Here is a 10442-nt window from a genome sequence, read left to right as displayed (position 1 = left end):
AGTTACACAATTACTCAGTGAAATTATTATTATTATTACAAAATACCACAGTTTTTGTCTTGATCGTATCGTTTTTTGTTGTATTTATCCGCGACACCTTAAAGGCCGGTCCGTGAAAATATCGTCTGACATTAAACTGGTCCGTGGTGCCAAAAAGGTTGTGGACCGCTGCAGTAAAGGAACCGCCAACCGTCCATCTTATCTGGGAAAATGTGTCCTAATTGGGATTCAAACACTCAGTAATGTTTGACATAAATAAAAAACTCAACTCCACGTCCTGACTCTACTCAGCTGCTGCTATTGAAGTTTAGGCATAATGTCACGTCACATGACCAACCATCTAGCTGTCTGCTGCAACACTACGAAATAAGTCACAACGCACAATATAAGCAGATGACATGGTTTCCTTTTTACAGTGACATGATGACTCTAAACATATTTTATGTAAGAGCAACTTACCAATAAATAAAATTTAAAACGTTTCATAAACTTCTGACAGTGTGATCTGTCCTCAGATTCGTTCACCTGATGAGTTTTAGTTTGGAACGAACATCTGCCTGAATGCAGACTTGTTCATTGGGAGGTGGAGCTCCTCATATTTAAAATATCTACAATGTTGTTTGAGTGAACAGCAGAGATCAATGCGGTATCTGCGTCTCTGATGGATAATCCTACATCCTGGACCTCACTTTAAAACTGCCATGTAAAGAAGCGAGGCCCATTTAAAATATGTTTTTTCTGTCTACAAGTGAACCTGGTTCTCACTGAGATGGAAGTAGAGGAACACACATGGACAGACACACACCACCCCCACAGAGATGAGTCCTGTATGCATTATGTCCAGACTGACACGTCAAGAGGCCCTAGATTAACTGCTCCCCCCCCAGACTTCCTTTTATCCCCACCGTTCCAGGGGCCACGCTCATTTACATAAACAGATAATCCTTGATAAAAATTTCCATTAGACAAAGGTGAAATGGATCAATTTCTGCTGCCAAGATAAATCTCACGTTTTACACCGACAGGGTCATTACACAAGCCACATTTCAGGAATAATGTATTTAAAAAGTCCGCCGATAGTGGCCATTTCCCGTTTTCCAATTACCTTTAAGAAAAGCTTATTCTGTGGACAATAAAGCACATTACGGCACAATATGATACAGTCCATAAAGATCAACGTGTTTGATGAGAGGTTAGCGAAAGCTCAGCATATTTCGGGGGGGATGTCACAACCCCGTGGTTATCGCTGACACCTCGCTGTGCTTGCCATGCAAATGTCCTATTACGCCCAGTCCAAATAGATTAAGAGGCCTGTTGAGAAATAAACAGTTTTTTCGCCATGTTTTTTTTTTCTGTCTGCAGTGAAGGTGGGAGGAAAAGAAAGAGGGGAGGGGGAGAAGATAGGCCAGGGAAGGGGTGGGAGGAGGGTGATTGACAGGACAGTGAGGTGGTGCCACCAGTCCAGGGCAGGGAGACAACGGAAAAACTCATTAGTACGCTTCCACCCCAATTCGCCACTCTGCTTTTGACCTTGAGGCACCCACTCCCCTCCATGCCCTGCCCACTCCAGCGGACCCCACCATCACCCCCTCCATCGTCTGCTTCAGGTGAATCACGCCATGAGGTTTGGATGAGCAGGGAGCTGCGGGCGACGGGTGGCGCCTGAATAACGCTTTGCACACACGGCAAAATAAATCAGCCACAGAATTAACTCAAAACAAGAATTTTCTACACAGTTAATTTTCCAGTGGAGGAAGATGTCTGTCCAATCACAGCTGACGAAAAAAGGGCTAATGTTCTTCATTTTTCATGAGCCTGGAAGACTGGAGCGTTTGTGCCATCAAAGTCTTGGGGTTATGAACCTCGATATGATGAGTGAGGGGCGGACCCGACTGTGAAACTGCATGCTCATTGGCTACGACTCAAAGGTTGTTAGCCAGTGACCGTAACCTGGATAATCCTCCTTTCTGGCACTTGAAATTACTAAAATTAAAAACTTGACTTAAAGGTTCATTCAGTACAAAATAAGCAACCGAGCCCATAAAATCATCATGACGTATACAGAGGTCGCAGACATCTTTCTGCATTCTTTATAATAACCTCCTGGTGACCATTATAAAGAAAAAAATGCACAATAAACTTTACAAATGAACCATTCATTTACAAAGAGAGAAACATCTTGAGACTTCTTAAGAAAAATAAGTGCAATTTAAAAACTTTATGAGCTCAATGAGTCTGCAGTAAATGTACAGATCACAGCAGGGAGGCTTGAAAAAGACTTCTTATTCTTCAGACATTTTCATTCCTCTGTAGTTACTGTTGTCTTTGCATCATCAGCAAAAAAAAAAAGCATGTTTGACGCCCCTGATTTCAACAGACAGAGTGTAAACCTGACCAAACGACAAATGAAAACACTAAAGAAGATGTAAAAACTATCATTTCCATGCGGGACACAGTGGTCACCGGCCAGCTGGACCTCTCCACCCTCTTCTTTGCTTTTTAAACCTTTTTACTTCGTGTATGTGGAAGTAAGGGCGTTACATTTGTGTGTACCAACATGAAAACAACAAATACAGAGCTGTGTGTCACATGACCTGATAACGCCTTGATTGAGGCTCAGCTGACTTCCTCAGAGGCTGTGAAAAGTTACACAAGAAGCTACTTTAAAACATTTTGCCCCGTGCTGCTCGTAGACTTTGTTTTCTGCAGGTTTATTCTGATAACGACGATCACTTAGAACAACTTTGTATTGATTTCCACCATTGATCACCATTTCCTGTAAAGTGGCCTAAAGGATGACAGCAAAATGCCCCACCTGCTGCTTAAAGAGCTACTGAATCTCCTCTTTGTGAGATTTACTTCACATATTCATCATTCTTTATTATCTGGACTTTTTCACACTCTGTTTATATAAATATATATTTTTTTATCCTGGGATGAAGAGCAAATTAAAAAAGAACATAGTACCAGTGGCTGGACACAATCATGCACGTATGTGATGCAGCATCACCTGTCCTGCAGGTGCACCGCCCCCCGATGTGTCTCCCTCTCTCTCCTCTCCATCATACAGACAGAGCAGCCCTGCTGCTGTGAACAAAGTCTCTCTCTTCTGTCCTGGCTGCCTCGCTGGCTGGAAACCCAGAACTTCTCCTCTCTGCCTGTGAGGAGGGAGCATCCGTAACTTCTGAGGTATTAATTTTGCATTTAGATGAGCTGTAATCTTCCCTGCGTGGCAGCATGTGCTGTAGACTCACAGGGTCGAGATGCCTGCAGAGACGAGAGCAGAAACAAAAGAAATGATGTGCAGAGATCTTCTCTGGTCCCACCGGCCATCTCGCCCTCCCCCCCGTAACGCCAGGAGACATGAAACCCATTATGTTGATGGGATCAGGCAGCATCCATCTTAATACTGGATTGCATATGATGACAATGATGACCCCCAGAGCAACGTGCCACCAGCGAGAGTCCCACGAGAAAAATCTTGTTTTTAAAGAAGTGCTCGGCTCGAGTCTCAATCTGCTGTAATCCAACTGCGAATTATTTATCAAATGAGATTAGTCTGCTTGTGCGTCTGTCCGTCCACTTCTTGTCGTCTACGAGTCCCAATCTTCCATTTCCTTAATCATAACTTCAATTACTGCTCTGCTCTAATGCACTAACTTTTAATAAATTATTCCAGTTGAAACAGACCCCAATTGGTGTCTTATTTATTACCGGCTTGATCCAGGAGCCAGTTTTGGGGGTCTCATATACTTAAGGTGATGCAGGGAGTTGATGTCTCTATGGCGAACCCAGACAGAGATACCAGAGCGCCACCTGCAGGCCGTAAGGAGAAACGGAGGCGTCGTTTACAGCGTGCAGTCTCGTGTCTGATTCATAGGTCTGCAGCTGTGAGTCTTTTGTTGTAGCCACACAGTGAAACAGCAAGTAACAACAACTGGGTTCAGTCTGCGATTCACGACACGTGAGTCACCGAGCGGCCCATTCAGACATTTATTTTGCTGAGATAGACGGTGTTTGTGTGCTTGCGGTGTTATTTTATTAGAATAAGTCAAAAGCACAAAGCAGAGTGGCACACTGTTAGATTAAAGCAAAAATAAGGACAGAAAATATAAAAATGATGATAAAAAGTTTAAAGAAAAGGAGAAAACTGCTTTTATTACTACTTTAAAATGTAGCTGCTCAGTGCTGATGATGCAAAAAGAAAATAAGATACATTGTCATTTAATTTTTGCATGCATTTGTTTTTATTTTTCAGTTAACCCTTTCACCGAAACTGAAAACCTCTAAATATTGATTAATAAGTGTATTAATTTGTTTAAAAAGTAGACAAAATTACATCTCTGTGCTCACAACACATTTGTTTTTCATTTTAATCTGTTTTAAATGATATCGTGTATATCTGTGGAGGTGAAGAAATGAACCCAATGAGCAGAATTCTGTTGATAAATGACTTCTAATGATGATCATGTTTATCAGTACATCCTGCGTGGACACATACTGTACAGTGAGCGTCTCCTCCTCGCTGGCAGACGGATCAGATTCATCAGTTTTAATGTTTTATCTGGAGGCAGCTCGTGTTCGGTGGGTGGCCTTCTGCTGCGCTCAAGTCCACAGCAGGTGCAGAGTGACCTCCGCAGGATGCAAACTGCACTGCAGCCTGATGGCTGTCTGTCAAACCACACAGCTATTTTGATTTATTAATTTTTTACAACAAAATAAAAAAAAAGAATCAGGAGTTAATATACAGAGAGCACCTGTTTTAGCAAAGCTTCAGTATAGTGAGTGTGAGATGATTTCTAGAGGAATGAACGCACACGGATTTGATATATTTAATGAAAATAGCCTCGGTTTATTCATCACAGTGAATTTGTATTCATATGTTTGGAAATATCACATTTAATTTTCTTTTCAACAGAACAGGAATAAATAAGAAGTATTACAAACTCACTGCTACACTTTCTCGTGTGTGTTTAGCTGATAAAAATGCGACACTTTGCCCTTGTAGGGCTGTTTCTTAAAAGAGAATATCAGCTTTTTTCTTTCAGCAATAATAAATAATTTGTAAAGGATTCAGCAAATAACTGCACAGATTATGACTTTAACTTGTGTTTTTTTTTTTTTGATAACCTGTCCTAAAAATGTGTAAATTGTTTAATGTTCACTCATGACTGCCTAGATACACTTTCCACAGAGGCTCGAATAGAAAGATGGTGAGTCTGAGGAGGCACTTCATGATGTGCAACATTTTTATTCACACTTTAACCTGTAGTCGGCGCCACCTTATATTTTGACTTGTACGTGTATATTTGTTAATGAAATAGAAGGCTTTGTGCTTTCGCTCTTGATTTAACAGTTCAGTACCAATGCAAAATACAGATTGTAGGTCACGTGATCGCACCCGAGCGTGCTACATGTGGTGACGAAGATGCTTTTTTAAATCTGCCCCCCAGAAAAAAATGTCTTTGAACATGTTAACGAAACAACTCCAAATTAATGAAACAACAGATTTATCATTTTTTTCCAGCATTGTCTGAAAGCCAAGAGATTTTTCCTCACATAAATCATAGATTTAAAAAAAAATGTAAATTTTGAGTGTAAACATCTTCATTTGAAATCAGACTGGACATGATGAAGTTTTCATTAATATTGTCTTTTAAAAGTATTGCTTGAAATTTTGCTCTGGACTCTTAAAAATTATTCAATGTGATCGAAAAGGTGAATTTCATATTTTGGCCAACAAAAATGTGCTTGATTGATGATTTTCTTTTCTAATCCCCTTCTGAGCCAGTTTGGACATTTCATTATCTGATGAGATTCAGTCAGTATATCCACGCCGCCACCTGAGATTTCACCTGTTTTCTAATCTGTACTCATTTATAAAAATCTAATTAGACCAAAGTATTATTTTTTCTTTTTTTAAGAAATACTTTTTAACATTTTTAATTTCTGTGACACAAAACAGGCGTCGCGACAGGAAGAATAACAAACATGCAAAAGCCTGCAGTAATAAACTGGAAAACTTTCCCACCTTTATCCCTGCATTATGGACAGACTGCAGATAATCATCTGATGATCTGATGAGTACATGTAACAATCATGAAAAGCTTTTTGGGTTTAAGAAAAATACACAGCTACGTTGTTTTAAAACTAAATCTTCTTTGGAAAACTCGGGAAAACCAATCTTTGGCTCTTGTAGCGCTGCAGAAAGAGGATAACTGACAGCGCATATGTAGCTGCACTCTTCACTCCGTTTGATAATAAAGGGCTTATTTTAGCATTGTTCTGAAAATAGAGAGTATGCTGAACACAGTCTTTGTGGGAAAAAGCTTAAACAGGTTGTCAGAGTGATGAGGATGGGCTTACCGATGCTGATCCATTAAGGATTACGGCAACTTTTGTCCAGCTGCAAAAAAAGTGCAACACATTACAGAAGTTGGGCATTAATCTCATTCCCAGCAGCAGCTAAGTGTCCTAACACAGCCACCCTGCCCTCCTCCTTAATCCTTGCACTGATGTAAAAAAATTGTTTTTGCGTTTCTTTGGAATCCCGGCAGGAATTACAAGTCAAAGAACCAGATGTATCTTCTAAGACTGAAAAAAAAAAACGTAAAAGCAAGCCGGAGATTAAGACTAATGCCTTTCAATATTGTTATACAGATGAAACTTTCCAAAAAAAAAAAAAAAAAAAAAGTACAAGGAGACTAAGCAACAAAGCCATTTCATTCCCAGAAAGAGCTCAGTGGCCCAGATGCTATGAGGATATATTCAGACATTAGTGCTGGAACATTTGTTGATGCAACATTTATTTTTCTTCTTTCAGTTTGTGATGTACGGCTCTACATATGGCCTCCAAGCAGAAAGTGCATAAGCTGTTTGTTTTCGTGTGATATTTCATGCCTAATAGCGGATCGTTTTAAATTTTTCCAGTTTCTTATTTGATTATTTATGTGAACATTAAAAAAATGAATCAACATGAACATTTTGTGGGACGTCACTGCAAATATTTCAGGATAAGCCCTGCAGCTAATTTACACTTGTTGTCACAGCTCAACTGAAAGAGGAAACAACAGATCAGGCATTCAGAAATATCGTTTTTTATTCCCCTTTATTCTGTAAACATCCTTCCATCAATCTATTCCACCGCTTCTCCTGGTGCAAGTCATCGGGACAGCAGTCCAGACTTCCCTCACCTTCCAGCCTCTCCGGTGGGACACCAAGTCATTTCCAAGTCCGCCAAGAGATGTAATCTCTTTCAATGAGTCCTGCATCTGTCGGGAGGCCTCCTCCCAGGCGGACATGCCCAGAATATATCACCTATATGGTGTCCAGGAGGCAGCCTGACCAGATGCCCAAACCACCTGAACTGGCTCAGTTATCCACATCAAAACAAATGGACGAGCTCCACACCTTTAGTCGTGTTTAGTCCCACGTACCCTCGAATAATCCTCGAGGGGGTGAAGAGCTTTTCCAGTGTTCCACAACCAGGACGACATTCGCATTGTTCCTCCTTAAACCATCGCTCCAGTCTGCCGATCCAGGGGCACCATCCCAGACCTCCACACATCGATCCAGAAACGTGTCAACCACGACATCCAGAATCTCATCCACCCCAGGGGCCACTAAGCAGTTGTTTAACTACATCAGTGATAAGTTATAGTGGCTAAACCTTCATAGTATCCCCATACTGCAACTGTACAAGTTCCACACTGCTAAAAAAGAGTTAGTGTTTCTTAAACCGAGGACTGAAACGCTAACACGATGTCTGTCTTTAGCTGGCTAAACACGTGAAGTTTAGCTTTGTTTGAGTGTTATTTAAACACAGTGGAGTACAGAGCCACTTCAGTGCGACACGGGGGTTGTCTCGTGCTTCCATGGAGCTTTACGTAAAACCAAACCTCACTAAAGATTACAGAAGTGTTACCTTTACTCACAACTTTCACCCAGACTCTGGAACTGTTACTCTGAGCTTGACATCTGTGGACTTGATGATGTCTTTCGAATAACAGCTAAAAAGTTGTGTTTTTGCATTTTTTAACTTTTGTTTTTATGTTCTGACATTTTGTTGTGATGAACTTTGTGATGCTTACCTTGAAAATAAAATATTAGTTTTAAGTTATTGACTTAAATAATGTGTATTTTATTCTAAATGTGATTTATAAATGTAAACGTGTTTGGTATTCATATAACTTTTAAGTCAGTGAAAGTCTTTTTTTAAATATCACTTAATATAACTGAGTAACTGCATAAATTGCTCTAAGCTAAAAGCAAACGTCAATCCACACCCTTCACAGCGACAGCTACTGGGACACGCCCACCTGGCGTGTAAAACACTACTGCGGTCCTTTCCCCGCCATCCTTCCTTTTAACGTCTTTAACTTCGCATGTATGGCACCAGCACTCGCACCAAACCCTGCTTCTCCACAGCGATCCCGGCTGCCAGTGTAGGAATGATTTACCTCACACCGGAAAAATACTTGGACTTTACTGTTATGATGTCACATTACTGTGACTAAATAATACTAGTGGAACTTTTCTGGCCCTACACTGTAAATGTCCAAGTCAACAACACTTAAGATTTACGTGTGGTAGTTTAAGCTAACTGTGTAGAGCTTACCTTTGCTTTAAGGATGAACAATTCCTCGTTTTTCACCCCCCACATGGCGACGTTATTGATCCGTCCACATCGAAAATACACATAGCTGTCCGTACTTTGAAAGGTTTCTTCCTGGCAGCAGTGTAGGTTGAGGGATTCCCTACAAGAAATCACGTTATTATTACATTTAAGGTTTGTTTTTGGTTTTTTAACTTAATGTAAATTGGTATTTTTGACATTTATGCAGTTCCTCTGCAGGTTCCTCCCTTTGTAAGGTCGATACAGGAACACACAAACTGATTATTTTCACACTCCTCTCCTTTGTGGCAGTCTGAGTTCACCCCCCCTCCACTTTGTGGGAAGAGCAAAGAGCTGTCCCCGGTGCTTTGTGTCAAGGCCTGAAGCACGGTCAGACTGAGAGATCCCGACGTCCTCGATGTGAAGAATGGGAGAGGAAAAGAAACTCTGTGTGACACTGAGGGGGGGAGGAAGAAGAGGAGGATGGGAGAGGAGGAAAAGGCGAGGCCGCATCACACGACTGCCGAGCTGCATCCAAGTGTCAGTGTCCCAAAATAGTGGCAAGCAACGACCAGACTGAAGACACCAAACAAACAACAGCTCTCAGATCGAGTAAACATCGGCTAACACACGAGACACGACAAACTGTGAAGCCTCCCTCTGTCTTCCGGTCTCGTTAATCAGAGCCACAGAGAAAGCAATCGGAGGGGACACCCATCCTATTAGAGGAGGCCGCGGCCGCCTCTCCCCTCCTCTGACCGGGTCCTCGCAAACACTTTGCCTTTGAAAAAAACGTTGACAAGCTCCCTCTGTGCAGTGCTGTGTGGACACAGAGGACAGAGTCTCGTCTCCAGCAGATGTCTTGTGGCGCCGACTATAAATAAAGCCAATGAGACCAGCCGGCCGCTGACGAGCACAAGCCGCCGCAAGGCCGTGTTAGCTTTGCAAAGGGCCTGTCTAGTCTTGGCATGGCATGCGGGCTAACATTTGGCGGGCCGAAGCCTGTGATGCCTGTGATGCCTGTGAGCTTTGTGTCCGGGGTTTGAGAGGAAAATTAAGACTGCCTCTAGATTTGAGGGTTTTATTAAGAATGTTTGCAACCCAGAGGCACGCGGGAGAAAAAACGGTAGAAGGTGAGATGCACAAAGGAGACTTGATAGAGAGCTGCCCGAGGAAGCAAAAACACGAAGGTGGTGGGAAAACAGTGTCAGTGTTAATTTCTACTCTGTGCAGTAACTGATACTCAATTTAACTGAAGGGTTTACCATCAGCGAGAAGAAGAATAATGCAACATCTGCCATTAAATGCAGTGCAACAGTCAGACAGCAGTGCTCCACTGTAGCCTTGCGTTTCATTGATGACCATGACAATCCCAAAGGACATTGGTAGCCCGGGGGCCTGTCTGTCTCTATTTAAACCTGTCTAACTGCGCCTTGTTTGGAAAAGGAGAGACTTTCACTTGCCAAGGCAGTGTAGCCAGGCGCAATTAAGATGTAATGCAGTGCCATTTTATAGCACATTTCATTTTAGGGAGCGCACACTGTTAGCACTTTATGAAAGAAAATAGCCCACGTCGACCATAACACGAAACGCTTGCAGTATCTGCGCGATAATCATTACAAATGTGATATTTTGACACTAATAAAAGAGCCCATACACAAATCATCTGCTGCTTTTATAAGAAACATTCAGAGTATAAATAGGAGCACTTTAATTTCATGTTCCATTGCACGCCGCCTAAGTGAACAATTACATCGAGGCACATTTCTCCACGTTAAGACTGACAGAAAAATGGAGGGCAGAAATCAAAGACAAAGACGTTGGGGGG

At 41.8% G+C, this 10442-nt stretch overlaps 1 long non-coding RNA gene across 1 annotated transcript; it reads right to left on the bottom strand.

Moving 5' to 3' along the window:
- Positions 1–346: 346 nt before the first annotated feature.
- On the bottom strand, positions 347–9538 carry LOC146376723 (uncharacterized). Its single transcript, XR_014801855.1, has 3 exons — positions 8618–9538; positions 6367–6406; positions 347–3267 (listed from the first exon to the last, which is right to left on the bottom strand). It is a non-coding gene; the product is annotated as an uncharacterized LOC146376723 (long non-coding RNA).
- Positions 9539–10442: the final 904 nt, after the last annotated feature.

This window comes from Perissodus microlepis, chromosome 12, assembly GCF_051167445.1.
Source record: "Perissodus microlepis isolate ML-2025 ecotype Zambia chromosome 12, ASM5116744v1, whole genome shotgun sequence".
Taxonomy (NCBI): domain Eukaryota; kingdom Metazoa; phylum Chordata; class Actinopteri; order Cichliformes; family Cichlidae; genus Perissodus; species Perissodus microlepis.
Note: the sequence above shows the minus strand (reverse complement) of the source record. Positions and strands in the feature narration are given on the sequence as shown.